Source organism: Stenella coeruleoalba (assembly GCF_951394435.1).
Source record: "Stenella coeruleoalba genome assembly, chromosome: 1".
NCBI classification, from domain to species: Eukaryota; Metazoa; Chordata; class Mammalia; order Artiodactyla; family Delphinidae; genus Stenella; species Stenella coeruleoalba.
This window is the reverse complement of record NC_137169.1, coordinates 60,960,206-60,975,969: the sequence shown is the minus strand read 5'-3', so window position 1 is coordinate 60,975,969 and position 15,764 is coordinate 60,960,206. Positions and strand designations below refer to the sequence as shown.

The 15,764-nt window shown below is 39.0% G+C and overlaps 1 pseudogene across 1 annotated transcript; it reads left to right on the top strand.

The window, feature by feature from the left end:
• Positions 1-3,555: 3,555 nt before the first annotated feature.
• LOC307196461 (eIF5-mimic protein 2-like) lies at positions 3,556-5,025 on the top strand (annotated as a pseudogene). The gene has a single exon. The product of its transcript is annotated as an eIF5-mimic protein 2-like (transcript).
• The last annotated feature ends 10,739 nt before the right edge of the window (positions 5,026-15,764 follow it).

Sequence of the window (15,764 nt, the reverse complement as noted above, 5' to 3'; positions counted from 1 at the left end):
TAGGTGCTACAGTATCTCTAAATTTGTCTTGATCAATGGTAAGGCAAAATTATTTGAATCTTTTGTTGCCATTTTCTCTTATTTAAAAGTGGAAATGAAAATATAAACATGCATAAACTACTGATTAAAAAGTCAGGGTAAGAATACAATTAAGACAAAGGTGAAAAAAAGGACAAAGGTGAAAATAATTAAACATAATGAATGGTTAACATTTAGATTTTATTGGACACATTGAAATTAAAATGATTAATACTGCATTTTAAAAGGAAAAGTATAAATTTAAAGAACAACATGAAATGCTAGAACTTATTTTCAGATATTATGTCTGAAAGGTGAGGCATAATTATGAAATTTACATCAGTTTAGCTCTGTGTGGAACAGAATCTCACTCTAAAATACACTTCTTGCATGTTTGGCTTTAATTTATGTTTTTAGTCTGGTTTTGTCTGAAAGTAGTAGTTTGCTAATGGAGTGTGCTCCTTTTTCTCCCTGAAAGATGGACAAACCCACTCCCTCAGTTTACTTATGAGGAATTTATGACTCAGTAAGGTGAAGGAATTAGTCCTACAGGCCTGTCTTAATTCTTCTTGATCAGTTGCCTGAATTACTTTAGAGTCGAGTTCTGCAGGTAGAGAGACCAGTATTTATTTAAAAGAAACTCCTCATAGTTCTGGACTAATATTCATTTATAAATGGTGTCCATGCACAGCAAAGGAAACCATAAACAAGACCAAAAGACAACCCTCAGAATGGGAGAAAATATTTGCAAATGAAACAACCGACAAAAGATTAATCTCCAAAATTTACAAGCAGCTCATGCAGCTCAATAACAAAAAAACAAACAGCCCAATCCAAAAATGGGCAGAAGAGTTTAGTTAAAGACCTAAATAGACATTTCTCCAAAGAAGATATACAGATGGCCAACAAACACATGAAAGAATGCTCAACATCACTAATCATTAGAGAAATGCAAATCAAAACTACAATGAGATATCATCTCACACTGGTCAGAATGGCCATCATCAAAAAATCTAGAAACAATAAATGTTGGAGAGGATGTTGAGAAAAGGGAACCCTCTTGCCCTGCTGGTGGGAATGTGAATTGGTACAGCCACTATGGAGAACAGTATGGAGGTTCCTTAAAAAACTATAAATAGAACTACCATATGACCCAGCAATCACACTGCTGGGCATATACCCTGAGGAAACCATAATTCAAAAAGAGTCATGTACCAAAATGTTCATTGCAGCTCTATTTACAATAGCCAGGAGATGGAAGCAACCTAAGTGTCCATCATTGGATGAATGGATAAAGAAGATGTGGCACATATATACAGTGGAACATTACTCAGCCATAAAAAGAAACGAAATTGAGTTATTTGTAGTGAGGTGGTTGGACCTAGAGTCTGTCATACAGAGTGAAGTAAATCAGAAAGAGAAAGACAAATACCGTATGCTAACACATATATATGGAATCTAAAAGAAAAAAACAAAAATGTCATGAAGAACCTAGGGGTAAGATGGGAATAAAGACACAGACTTACTAGAGAATGGACTTGAAGATATGGGGAGGGGGAAGGGTAATCTGGGACAAAGTGAGAGAGTGGCATGGACATGTATACACTACCAAACGTAAAATAGCTAGCTAGTGGGAAGAAGCTGCATAGCACAGGGAGATCAGCTCGGTGCTTCGTGACCACCTAGAGGGGTGGGATAGGGAGGGTGGGAGGGAGGGAGACACAAGAGGAAAGAGATATGGGAATATATGTATATGTTTAACTGATTCACTTTGTTATAAAGCAGAAACTAACCATTGTAAAGCAATTATACTCCAATAAAGATGTAAAAAAAAAAATGGTGTCCATTTTGGAGTAGGAAATATTTACCAGTGTACAACCAACTCTTCTAGATGCACAAAACGAAAGACCCTCAAGGTATCTTCTTCACTTGTTTTCTTGGTTGATCGCTTCATAGGCAATAGGATGTTTACTTCCATCTGTTCTCCTTTAAGATTGATGAAGGTCAACCTGTGGGGACCACGTCTTGTGTTTCTAAAACAATTCTTCAATGAATCAGGTCTAGAAGAATGTTTGTGACTTTCCTACAAGCCTGCTGTGCTCCCTAACTTTTGCTAGATTCTGCGGGAATCTGCCTCTTGACTGTGATTCATTCACTCTCTAGATTTGGCTTGTCCTGCAGTCACCAAAATTGGCCACATTCTTAATATTACTCTGGATATGCAGAATGGGTTTTGGAATTATGCCCATATTTCCTAGAATTTGATCCTCAAAAAGCCTATTTTTCCTTCACTGAAATTACCATCCTCATTGCAGTAGCCTCATTCCAAGTTCTCAATGGATTTGTGAACTGCTAGAATTTATTATCAGGTATTGTGTCTAAAAGGTACAGAAAGCTATACTGAACAGAGCTGCTCTGGAGTACACAGAGCTTCACTTATCTGTGCCATGTGTGTCTCTTAACATATGACAACCTGACCAAAATGTGAACAGCCCCGACTGGAATGCATCAGTGACCACACAACTCTTAGCAAGCTAAATCTCAGTACAAATGTCCTTGACATTTTTCTCTTTTCAGTTAATGATGCATATCACTGCTTTCCAAACTCTTTCACAAAGCTTACAAAATCCATCCTGACCTTTACCATTTGTCTAACTTTACCATCCCTCCTTCCCTTAAAGTGTACTCTTCTGAACTACTTTTCAATCCTTGACTCCAATTTTAAACATGCCATTCCTTTTGTTAGGACTGTTCTTCCGTTCCCACTCAGTATCTCAAGTATACTCTGGTGTTGTGGGACACCTGAAGAGGAGGTCCTCCATCTCTCTGGACAGTTTAGAGATGTGGGGTTAATTTGATGTTGCTTGACTACTCATTTCATTAAACATCAGAAAGTGATTTAGGGCTTAGGGAGAAAATGGAACTGTATTTCACACATAGAAAATGATGAAATACTAAACTTCTTAAGGGAAAATATCTTAACTCTAGGGACTTAAACTGTTCTAAGCATTCTGCACAGAAACAAACATTTTGTGTCTTTATACCTGTAGGCATGTCCATGCGTGTACATGTGTTTATGTGTGTGTGTGTGTGTGTGACTCCCTCCCCATCACTAAAAACTTTTCTCTTAAACCCTTTACTCCACACATGAAGAGACATGTGGAGTTCTGTGGATAAGGTATAAATTATGTCTGAATCTATTCCAATATTTATTTAACTCTAAGAACGTATTCTAATACTGGCAGAGCCTTTGAGAAACACTCTGTAATTCATCTTTTTTTTTTTTTTTCTTTACGATAGCTATAGATAGAGAAAACATTTCAGCAAGAGAACCATCCACAACAAGAGCAGAATTCTCAGGAGTAGCTCAGCTCCCATCTGGGCTCTGGTTCTTCCTTTAATTCACACCTGACCTCTTTCTAGTTAGCAGCATTTAAAGATGAGGTTAAATTGTAGCAAAGCATGCAGAGAGTTGTAATACCCCCACTGAAGATACTTTCTGATTAGTAATCTTAAATAGATTAGTACTGGCAGAGGAGACACCGCTGCAGTTGCCGCCACCTCCGGGATTTCTGGCTCTTTTCTCTTCGCCTTAAATTCGTGTGTCTTTTATGAATAATCAAAAGCAGCAAAAGCCAATGCTATCAGGCCAGCATTTTAAAACCAGAAAAAGAGATGAAAAAGAAAGGTTTGACCCTACTCAGTTTCAAGACTGCATTATTCAAGGCTTAACTGAAACTGGTACTGATTTGGAAGCAGTAGCAAAGTTTCCTGATGCTTCTGGAGCAAAACTTGATTACCGCTGATATGCAGAAACACTCTTTGACATTCTGGTGGCCGGTGGAATGCTGGCCCCAGGTGGTACACTGGCAGATGACATGATGCGTACAGATGTCTGTGTGTTCGCAGCACAAGAAGACCTAGAGACCATGCAAGCATTTGCTCAGGTTTTTAACAAGTTAATCAGGCGCTACAAATACCTGGAGAAGGGTTTTGAAGATGAAGTTAAAAAGCTGCTGCTGTTCTTAAAGGGTTTTTCAGAGTCGGAGAGGAACAAGCTGGCTATGTTGACTGGTGTTCTTCTGGCTAATGGAACACTTAACGCATCCATTCTTAATAGCCTTTATAATGAGAATTTGGTTAAAGAAGGGGTTTCAGCAGCTTTTGCTGTAAAGCTCTTTAAATCATGGGTAAATGAAAAAGATATCAATGCAGTAGCTTCAAGTCTTTGGAAAGTGAGCATGGATAACAGACTTATGGAACTGTTTCCTGCCGATAAACAAAGTGTTGAACGCTTCACAAAGTATTTTACTGAGGCAGGCTTGAAAGAATTTTCACAGTATGTTCGGAATCAGCAAACCATAGGAACTCGTAAGGAACTCCAGAAAGAACTTCAAGAACAGATGTCCCATGGTGTTCCATTTAAGGATATAATTTTGTATGTCAAGGAGGAGATGAAAAAAAAATCCCAGAACCAGCTGTCATCGGAATAGTATGGTCCAGTGCAATGAGCACTGTGGAATGGAACAAAAAAGAGGAGCTTGTAGCAGAGCAAGCCATCAAGCACTTGAAGCAATACAGCCCTCTACTTGCTGCCTTTACAACTCAAGGTCAGTCTGAGATGACTCTGTTACTGAAGATTCAGGAGTATTGCTATGACAACATTCATTTCATGAAAGCCTTCCAGAAAATAGTGGTGCTTTTTTATAAAACTGAAGTTCTGAGTGAAGAACCCATCTGAAGTGGTATAAAGATACACATGTTGCCAAGGGGAAAAGTGTCTTCCTTGAGCAAATGAAAAATTTTGTATAGTGGCTCAAAAATGCTGAAGAAGAATCTGAGTCTGAAGCTGAAGAACGTGACTGAATTTGAAACTACACCCTCAGTAAAGCAAACAGGAATTGTAGATAAAATGTCATGTCTCATGTGTCCTGGATCTTACATCTTCCTACCTCCCTATATCAAGCATGATATAAGGGCTTTCATGGCAAATTTTATTTTAACTGTTTCTATGGTTACTGGAAATGTTGGATTTAGTTTCTAAAACCATGTTTTAAGTAGCTACAGGAGCTATAGATTTGAATCTAATGTTGCATTAGTCTTTTCAGTTATCTTCTACCTCCTGTATTTTCTAATGTAATAATGTAATTTAAGGCCTTCCACAATGAACAGTTCACTTTTTCCCTGGGTTTTCTATATAAAGAGTTTTCAAGATATGATTTGGTTAAAAATAATTTGTTATAAAAATTCTGTTTGCAAATTAAACTGTAAAAGTATCCAGAGTCTCAGAAGGCAGTGATTTGTGTGATGATTTGGTATGCCCAAAGCCCTGCTCATCAAAGAAAATCTCATATACAATAATTAGATTCATTAACATAAATCTCGAGTATTTGGACCACTGCTTGCATGTTGATATTTTCTTGCCTTTTTAACCTCAGATGTACTTGAGCTCAATTGTTGGCTCTCTGATTTTCATTCCTTAAAATGAAGCCATGGAGAACAAACTTGAAAGTGAGGTGTTTGGGAAATTGTATGTGGCGGTGGTGGGAAGAAAAAAGTTGAGCTTTTACCCAATGAGAAACCTCTGCATTCAGTTTGCTTCTTTCTAGACAAAACAAATGAATATTCTTTTCATACCGCCATTTTCAAACATACCTTGGAAAAACCTTGTCATTTAAAGTATTTTACAGTTGTCATACACTTAGATTGGTAAGAAAGGACTCATAAAACAGTATAAGTAAAGCAAATGACTGTACTAAACCCAGAAAATTGTTGAAAGAAAAGTGGTTAGCATGTTCTAATTGGGATTCTAAATATAACTCAGATTTCCTGTTGGCTTAGAGTATTTGTTGCAAAGAATGAAGTGCAGTGATAATGATTATCCTACTTGGTCATACTGGGCCAGCTTCATCCTCTTCACAGATTCATACATGACTCAAGCATCTGCCTGTTAATTTACCCCAGTTGCCAATATTTTAAATTGCCATGAGCCAAATCTCTCTTCTGTACAGTTGATCCATTTATTTTAATGGCTGCCTTTTAATTTCCATCTTAATTTTCTTGCTGCTACCCAGCTTTATATGTAGTCATTAGAAAACAAAATGTGGCCACACTTTTTGGTGGAAAGATTTCATGTTAAAAGTGAACATTTTGAAAGCTTTTTTGATTGGTGAAAGAAATGAGCTTGGAATAATGCTGCTGCCAGAGACCAAGTGGGAATTGCCCCTTTCAGAGGTGCCATTCTTAGGAGCTAAAAATTAGGCATTTAAAAGTTTATCTTGAGGGAATAACATGTAATATAGTTTGAAATAAAGGTATAATAACCTTATGAGGAAGAGCATTATAACTGATACCGTTGTGAAGGGGGTGAAATTGTTAAATGAATGACTTTGATAAAACTTTCATGCACAGACAAAATGTATTCACTAGGTTTCTACATAGTGATCTGCTTTTACTTTGTAATTTGTAGTCCTTAAAATACTTTTATAAAAAAATAAAGTCCATCCTTACACTTAAAAAAATAATAAAATAGATTAGTACTAATATATTTGTGTGGATATTAAACATGAGCTGGCACCTCACCCACACTGCTTCTTCATTGGCTTTCCCTGGTCACCCTGTCTCCATCTTTGAGGTACAGAGACTGAGGACAAAGGTCTCTGCAGGAAAGGTCTCTGCAGGAAATGTGTTTACTTTGTGACAAACATACAAGACATTTTTACTCAAAAATTGAGAACTGAACCTGATGTGCATGTCTCAGGTTGGTAAGAAAATGGAGAGAAAACTTAGATTTTATAACACATCTGTAGTTGCAATATCATCCTGAAAATGCAGTGACTATAACAAAGATTTTACAAATCCCATTCAAAGGATCCCAATTTGACCAAGATCAGAATATTCACCTAAATTTTCAGGCACTTGGACCAGGAACTCATAATCTTGATTAAGCCAAGCAGGTGGATCGACTTGAGAAATTCTTTACAATTCAAGTTAAATGCAGCTGATCATTTTTTTTTCTCGGTTCATGCAAGGCCCATTTCAGAAAAGCATGCTTATCTGTTTCTATATAATTAAAAAATATCTTGTTCAAGAAATGAAGTATATAAAAGAATAATCAGACACACTTGCTAAACTAATTGCATGTGGAACTGTGCCGGTCTCCAGTCTCTGTGATTAGATCATGTCCCTCCACTTTCTTTAAATGTTACAAAAACGAGTGTAAATTAGTATGCAGCTATTTTCAGATTAATGGCAACATGTAAAGCTCAAAGGTTCATGTTCTGTTTTGCAGGGAGTGTTGGTTTTGTATGATAGCATTTACTTGTTCCCCCCAGCAGTGAGGGGTCATCAGGCTCTTTCTCAGGCATTACAGGAAAACTCTACTGTTCCATTACATTCACTACATCTTTAGTCCCAATGAAACCCATGATTGTGTTCTCTGGTACTTAGATTATGTTTTGATTACTATGGACATTAAAAAACATATAATTTGGTTCTCTTAGGATTCCCAAGCACAAACAATCATGCATCCTATCAAAACAAGACAAACCACAGCATGTAAAAGTATAAATTTTTAGAACCCTTATACACAGATAATTAAACAAAAGTGTATGGAGTGTGACTGTTTCTAAATGATATCATGCTGCTTATTTGAGGTGCAAGTACTCAACACTAATGAAGCCATGTGTGACCCCGTCAGCTTTGGTAAGTCCCAGCAATGCAAACTGAAGCTCGATAATCCCAGTCTACAGCAGTGTGAGAACCTGAGTTTGTGTGTGGTCTGATGCAAAAGTTAACTTGTGTTAATTTTCTAGACATATGGAGCTCTCCTTTACTTTTGGAAGCTGAGAGAAAGTAAGTTTGTTGAGCACCTGCTTTAGCCTAAACATGGTGCTAGATATATTCACATATGATACCATGTTTAATTCTAACAATCACCCTAACTGTACAAATTCGTATCCCTATTTTACCAGTGAGAACTAAGTCACTCAGCAGATAACTGACTTCTCAAGAACATGCCACTGAGGCTAAGATTTAAACCCAGGTCTGAGCCCCTCGAGTTTATTCCTGTTCTAATTTATCATGCTACTTCACGTCACCAAAAACCTTCTTACATGGTTATACCTGGAATGATATAAACCTGCCCAAGGACATACAGGACCAAATAAACAAGGGAAAGTAAAGTGTAGCAGTACGTGAAACATAAGAGCTGTGACTAGGCACACATGATTCCTGGAGCAAAACTAGTCAGGACCCCAGCCAAACGATCTGGGGGTCAGATTTGGGCCACAGTCACATTGCAAACAGGAATGTCAAACAGGAAAACTACAGCAGAAGTCCAGGTATGCAGACTGTGCAAGCAGGGTGGGCTGTTGGGGAGAGCTCATGAACAGTCAGGGCCTTCCAGACATACCAGCTTTATAGCAACAGGCTAGTTTCAGAACCCACAGACTGACTGTGGATCTATGCCTGCTATTGCATGATGTTTTGTGTGGATTATCTTAATTAAACCTCACCACAACCATGAAGAAGAAAAATTATTTGCCACAGTTTACCCTGGCCAGTTGAGTAGAGGTAAAGAGCATGGACTCTGGAACCAAACTGCCTGGGTCTGATTTCTGGCTCTTAACTGACCTGTACTCTCTAGCTGGGGAAACTTACTTTTTCTGTTACCTAGTTTCTTCATTTGTAAACTAGGACTGATAACGGTGCTCACCTTTTTGGGTTAAGAGTCTAAAAAGCCTCAAATAGTGCCGGGCTCAGTGTAATTGCTAGACAAGTGTTTGGTAAATAAAGGAGGGGACTGAGTAACTTGCATAAATTCATAAAAGTAATTTGTGGTGGAGCAGCGACTCAAGTCCAGATGGCATGAGCCCAGAGCCCAGGTCATAGTCCATGGTATCAAAGTATGGGTTCTGATGGGTACACTCAGACAGCGGTGTCTGCTCATGCGAATGTGGGACCTCAGCAACTTCACCCGTGAGGGGTCTAGGGAAAGCAGATGCCAGCACGATCCTAAGATTACTTCTCATTTCTCTCTCATCCCATATTGGCTACCATCTCTATGGAAATCATGACATATCTGAAAGTCATTTCAAAATCTCCTTTACCTAAGACGCTTTCTGGTGTTGAATGTACACTTGAGGTATTTAACTTTGCCTTACTGAATCCATCTCATCTAAATTCAACAATATTTAGTACTCTCTACCTTCTGAGTCCACAATGGTGGACTCTGGAGAGAGGTTTCATGGCAAAATATAAGGAATCTTACTGAGTCTGTGTACACCAATAATTCCTTCTCCACGATAAGAAACATGCCAGACGTTTACATCATGCAATGAGATTTTCAAAGGGCCGTTGGGTGTTTTTTTTCATGCACTTCTATGAATCATGTATTTTAAAGATAAATATAGCTTTTCCTGTGAGGAAGGAATTGCTGTTTTGTGAATATTTTCTTGTTAATTTGACATGAAGCAAACAATAGCAATACATAGCTACATCTGTACAGTCTCAGCACTACATGAGAATGTAAACTTTTGGTAAAAAAACATTCGCACCTATGCCAAATCAAGTCAGATTAGGTTGTATAAGATCTATTGCCCTATGACTCCAAGTCCTTGGACAACATCCCAATTTACTCTATTGGAGTCCTTTTCTCTGGATTTCATATGCATAGACACACCTGGTAGGCAGAGACACAGTCTGAATTTGAGAGCAAGCATTTTGTAATAAAGACCATGTCCCACAGCTCTAAGTGATAGCAAAATCTCTCATGTGTCGCTTTTCACAAAACTGCAAAGCTATAAGGACAACATTAAGTGAAGGGTCTGCAGTAGGGTGTTGGGGTACATTTTCTTGGACCAGATTTTGTGTCTCCCTGTTGTCAGTTTCTCTGAGTTAAAAGGGGCCATGTTTAGTTTGTTTACCAGCTCAGAAAATATAAGAATTACAGAGAGGACCTTCAAGATGGCGGAGGAGTAAAACGTGGAGATCACCTTCCTCCCCACAGATACACCAGAAATACATCTACACGTGGAACAACTCCTACAGAACACCTACTGAATGCTGGCAGAAGACCTCAGACCTCCCAAAAGGCAAGAAACTCCCCACGTACCTGGGTAGGGAAAAAGAAAAAAGGAAAAACAGGGACAAAAGAATAGGGATGGGACCTGCACCAGTGGGAGGGAGCTGTGAAGGAGGAAAAGTTTCCACACATTAGGAAGCCCCTTCGCAGGTGGAGACGAGGGGTGGCGAGAGGGAAGCTTCAGAGCCATGGAGGAGAGCACAGCAACAGGGGTGCGGAGGGCAAAGCGGAGAGATTCCCGCACAGAGGATCGATGCCGACCAGCACTCACCAGCCCGAGAGGTTTGTCTGCTCACCCGCCGCGAGGGCGGGAGCCGGGAGCTGAGACTCGGGCTTCGGTCAGAGCGCAGGGAGAGGACTGGGGTTGGCTGCATGAACACAGCCTGAAGGGGTTAGTGCACCACGGCTAGCCGGGAGGGGGTCTGGGAAAAGGTCTGGAGCTGCCGAAGAGGCAAGAGACCATTGTTTTGTGGTGCGCGAGGAGAGGGCATTCAGAGCACCGCCTAAATGAGCTCTAGAGACGGGCGTGAGCCGCAACTATCAGTGCGGACCCCAGAGACGGGCATGGGACGCGAAGGCTGCTGCTGCCACCACCAAGAAGCCTGTGTGCGAGCACAGGTCACTATCCACACCCCCCTTCCGGGAGCCTGTGCAGCCCGCCACTCCCAGGGTCCCGTGATCCAGGGACAACTTCCCCGGGAGAACACACGGCGCACCTCAGGCTGGCGCAACATCATGCTGGCTCTGCTGCCGCAGGCTCGCCCCGCACTCCGTGCCCCTCCCTCCCCCCGGCCTGAGGGAGCCAGAGCCCCCGAATCAGCTGCTCCTTTAACCCTGTCCTGTCTGAGCGAAGAACAGACGCCCTCAGGTGACCTACACGCAGAGGCGAGGCCAAAATCCAAAGCTGAACCCCGGGATCTGTGTGAACAAAGAAGAGAAAGGGAAATTTCTCCCAGCAGCCTCAGGAGCAGTGGATAAAATCTCCTCAATCAGCTTGATGTACCCTGCATAGGTGGAATACCTCAATAGACAACGAATCATCCCAAAATTGAGGCAGTAGACTTTGAGACCAGATATAGACTTGGGGTTTGCTTTCTGCATCTAACTTGTTTCTGGTTTTATGTTTATCTTAGTTTACTATTTAGAGTTTATTATCATTGGTAGATTTATTTATTGATTTGGTTGCTCTCTTCCTTATATATATATATATATATTTTTTTTCCTTTTCTCTTTTTGTGAGTGTGTATGTGTATGCTTCTTTGTGTGATTTTGTCTGATAGCTTTGCTTTTACCATTTGTCCTAGGGTTCTGTCTGTGTTTTTTTAAATTACTTTTTAATTTTTTATAATTTTTTATTTTAATAACTATTTTATTTTATTTTTTTCTTCTTTTCTCCCTTTCCTTCTGAGCCATGTGACTGACAGGGTCTTGGTGCTCCAGCCAGGTGCCAGGCCTGTGCCTCTGAGGTGGGAGAGCCAAGTTCAGGACATTAGTCCACCAGACACCTCCCAGCTCCACGTAATATCAATGGTGTAAGCTCTCACAGAGACCTTCATCTCAACACTTAGACCCAGCTCCACTCAACGATGAGCAAGCTACAGTGCTGGACACCCTATGCCAAACAACTAGCAAGACAGGAACACAACCCCACCCATTAGCAGACAGGCTGCCTAAAATCATAAGGTCACAGACACCCCACAGCACACCACTGGACACGGTCCTGCCCACCAGAAAGACAAGCTCCAGACTCATCTACCAAAACACAGGCACCAGTCCCCTCCACCAGGAAGCCTACCCAACCCACGGAACCAACCATAGCCACTGGGGGCAGACAATAAAAACAACAGGAACTACGAACCTGCAGCCTGTGAAAAGGAGACCCCAAACACACTAAGTTAAGCAAAATGAGAAGTCAGAGAAACACACAGCAGATGAAGGAGCAACGTAAAAACCCACCAGACCAAACAAATGAAGAGGAAATAGGCAGTCTACCTGAAAAAGAATTCAGAGTAATGATAGTAAAGATGAAGATGATCCAAAATCTGGGAAATAGAATGGAGAAAACACAAGAAACGTTTAACAAAGACCTAGAAGAACTAAAGAGCAAACAAACAATGATAAACAACAAAATAATTGAAATTAAAAATTCTCTAGAAGGAATCAATAGCAGAATAACTGAGGCAAAAGAATGGATAAGTGACCTGGAAGATAAAATAGTGGAAATAACTACCACAGAGCAGAATAAAGAAAAAGAAAAAGAAAAAAATTGAGGATAATCTCAAAGACATCTGGGACAACATTAAATGCACTAGCATTCGAATTATAGGGGTACCAGAAGAAAAAGAGAAAAAGAAAGGGATTGAGAAAATATTTGAAGAGATTATAGTTGAAAATGTCTTTAATATGGGAAAGGGAATAGTCAATCAAGTCCAGGAAGTGCAGAGTCCCATAGAGGATAAATCCAAGGAGAAACACGCCAAGACACATATTAATGAAACTAAAGAAAATTAAATACAAAGGGAAAATATTAAAAGCAGCAAGGGAAAAACAAAAATAAACACACAAGGGAATCCCCATAAGGTTACCAGCTGATGTTTCAGCAGAAACTCTGCAATCCAGAAGGGAGTGGCAGGAAATAATTAAAGTGGTGAAAGGGAAAAATGTACAGCCAAGATTACTTTACCAAGAAAGGATCTCATTCAGATTTGATGGAGAAATCAAAACCTTTACAGACAAGCAAAAGCTAAGAGAATTCAGCACCACCAAACCAGCTTTGTAACAAATGCTAAAGGAAATTCTCTAGGCAGGAAACACAAGAGAAGGAAAAGACCTACAATAACAAACCCAAAACAACTAAGAAAATGGGAATAGGAACATACATATCGATAAGTACCTTAAATGTAAATGGATTAAATGCTACAACCAAAATACATAGACTGGCTGAATGGATACAAAAACAAGACCCCTATATAGGCTGTCTACAAGAGACCCACTTCAGACCTAGGGACACATACAGACTGAGAGTGAGGGAATGGAAAAAGATATTCCATGCAAATGGAAATGAAAAGAAAGCTAGAGTAGCAGTTCTCATATCAAAAAAAATAGACTTTAAAATAAAGACTATCATAAGAGACAAAGAAGGACACTACATAATGATCAAGGGATCAATCCAAGAAGAAGGTATAACAATTGTAAATATTTATGCACCCAACATAGGAGCATCTCATAAGGTACATTTACATAAGGCAAACGCTAACAGCCATAAAAGGAGAAATAGACAGTAGCACAATCATAGTAGGGGACTTTAACACCCCACTTTCACCAATGGACAGATCATCGAAAAGGAAAATAAATAAGGAAACACAAGTTTTAAATGACACATTAAACAAGATGGACTTAATTGATATATATAGGACATTCCATCCAAAAACAACAGAATACACTTTCTTCTCAAGTGTTCATGGAATATTTTCCAGGATAGATCATATCTTGGATTGCAAACCAAGCCTTGGTAAATATAAGAAAATTGAAATTATATCAACTATCTTTTCTGCCCACAACACTATGAGACTAGAAATCAATTACAGGAAAAAATCAGTAAAAACTACAAACACATGGAGGCTAAACAATACGTTACTAAATAACAAAGAGATCACTGAAGAAATCAAGAGGAAATCAAAATATACCTAGAAACAAATGACAATGAAAACACGACGACTCAAAACATATGGGATGCAGCAAAAGCAGTTCTAAGAAGGAAGTTTATAGCAATACAATCCTACCTCAAGAAATAAGAAAAAGCTCAAATAAAAAACCTAACTTTACACCTAAAGCAATTAGAGAAAGAAGAACAGGAAAAAAACCAAAGTTAGCAGAAGGAAAGAAATCATAAAGAGCAGATCAGAAATAAATGAAAAAGAAATGAAGGAAACAGTAGCAAAGATCAATAAAACTAAAAGCTGCTTCTTTGAGAAGATAAACAAAATTGATAAACCATTAGCCAGACTCATCAAGAAAAAAAGAGAGAAGACCCAGATCAACAGAATTAGAAATGAAACAGGAGAAGTAACAATTGACACTGCAGAAATACCAAGGATCATGAGAGATTACTACAAGCACCTCTATGCCAGTAAAATGGACAACCTGCAAGAAATAGACAAATTCTTAGAAAAGCACAACCTTCTGAGACTGAGCCAGGAAGAAATAGAAAATATAAACAGACCAATCACAAGCACTGACATTGAGACTGTGATTAAAAATCTTCCAAAAAGAAAAAAAAGCCCAGGACCAGATGGCGAATTCTATCAAACATTTAGAGAAGACCTAACATCTATCCTTCTCAAACTCTTCCAAAATAGAGCAGAGGGAGGAATACTCCCAAACTCATTCTACGAGACCACCATTACCCTGATACAAAAACCAGAAAAGGATGGCACAAAGAAAGAAAACCACAGGCCAATATCACTGATGAACATAGATACAAAAATCCTCAACAAAATACTAGCAAACAGAATTCAACAACAGATTAAAAGGACATTATAACATGATCAAGTGGGGTTTATCTCAGGAATGCAAGGATTCTTCAATATATGCAAATCAATCAATGTGATACACCATCCTAACAAACTGAAGGAGAAAAACCATATGATCATCTCAATAGATGCAGAAAAAGCTTCTGACAAACTTCAACACCCATTTATGATAAAAACCCTCCATAAAGTAGGCATAGAGGTAACTTTCCTCAACATAATAAAGGCCATATATGACAAATGCACAGCCAACATCGTTCTCGATGTTTAAAAACTGAAACCATTTCCTCTAAGATCATGAGAAGATAAGGTTGTCCACTTTCACCACTATTATTCAATATAGTTTTGGAAGTTTAAGCCACAGCCATCAGAGAAGAAAAAGAAATAAAAGGAATCCAAATCGGAAAAGAAGTAACGCTGTCACTGTTTGCAGATGACATGATACTATACATAGAGAATCCTAAAGATGCTACCAGAAAACTACTAGGGCTAATCAGTGAATTTGGTAAAGTAGCAGGATACAAAATTAATGCACAGAAATCTCTGGCATTCTTACACATTAAGGATGAAAAATCTGAAAGAGAAATTGAGGAAACACTCCCATTTACCATTGCAACAAAAAGAATAAAATACCTAGGAATAAACCACCTAAGGAGACAAAAGACCTGTATGCAGAAAACTATAAGACACTGATGAAAGATATTAAAGATGGTAGAAACAGATGGAGAGATATACCATGTTCTTGGATTGGAAGAATCAACATTGTGAAAATGACTATACTACACAAAGCAATCTACAGATTCAATGCAATACCTATCAAACTACCAATGACATTTTTCACAGAACTAGAACAAGAAAATTCACATTTTGTATGGAAACACAAAAGACCCCAAATAGCCAAAGCAATCTTGGGAAAGAAAAACAGAGCTGGAGGAATCAGGCTCCTGGACTTTAGACCATACTCCAAAGCTACAGTAATCAAGACAGTATGGTACTGGCACAAAAACAGAAATATAGATTAATGGAACAGGATAGAAAGCCCAGAGATAAACGCACGCAAATATAGTCACCTTATCTTTGATAAAGGACGTAAGAATATACAATGGAGAAAAGACAGCCTCTTCAGTACGTAG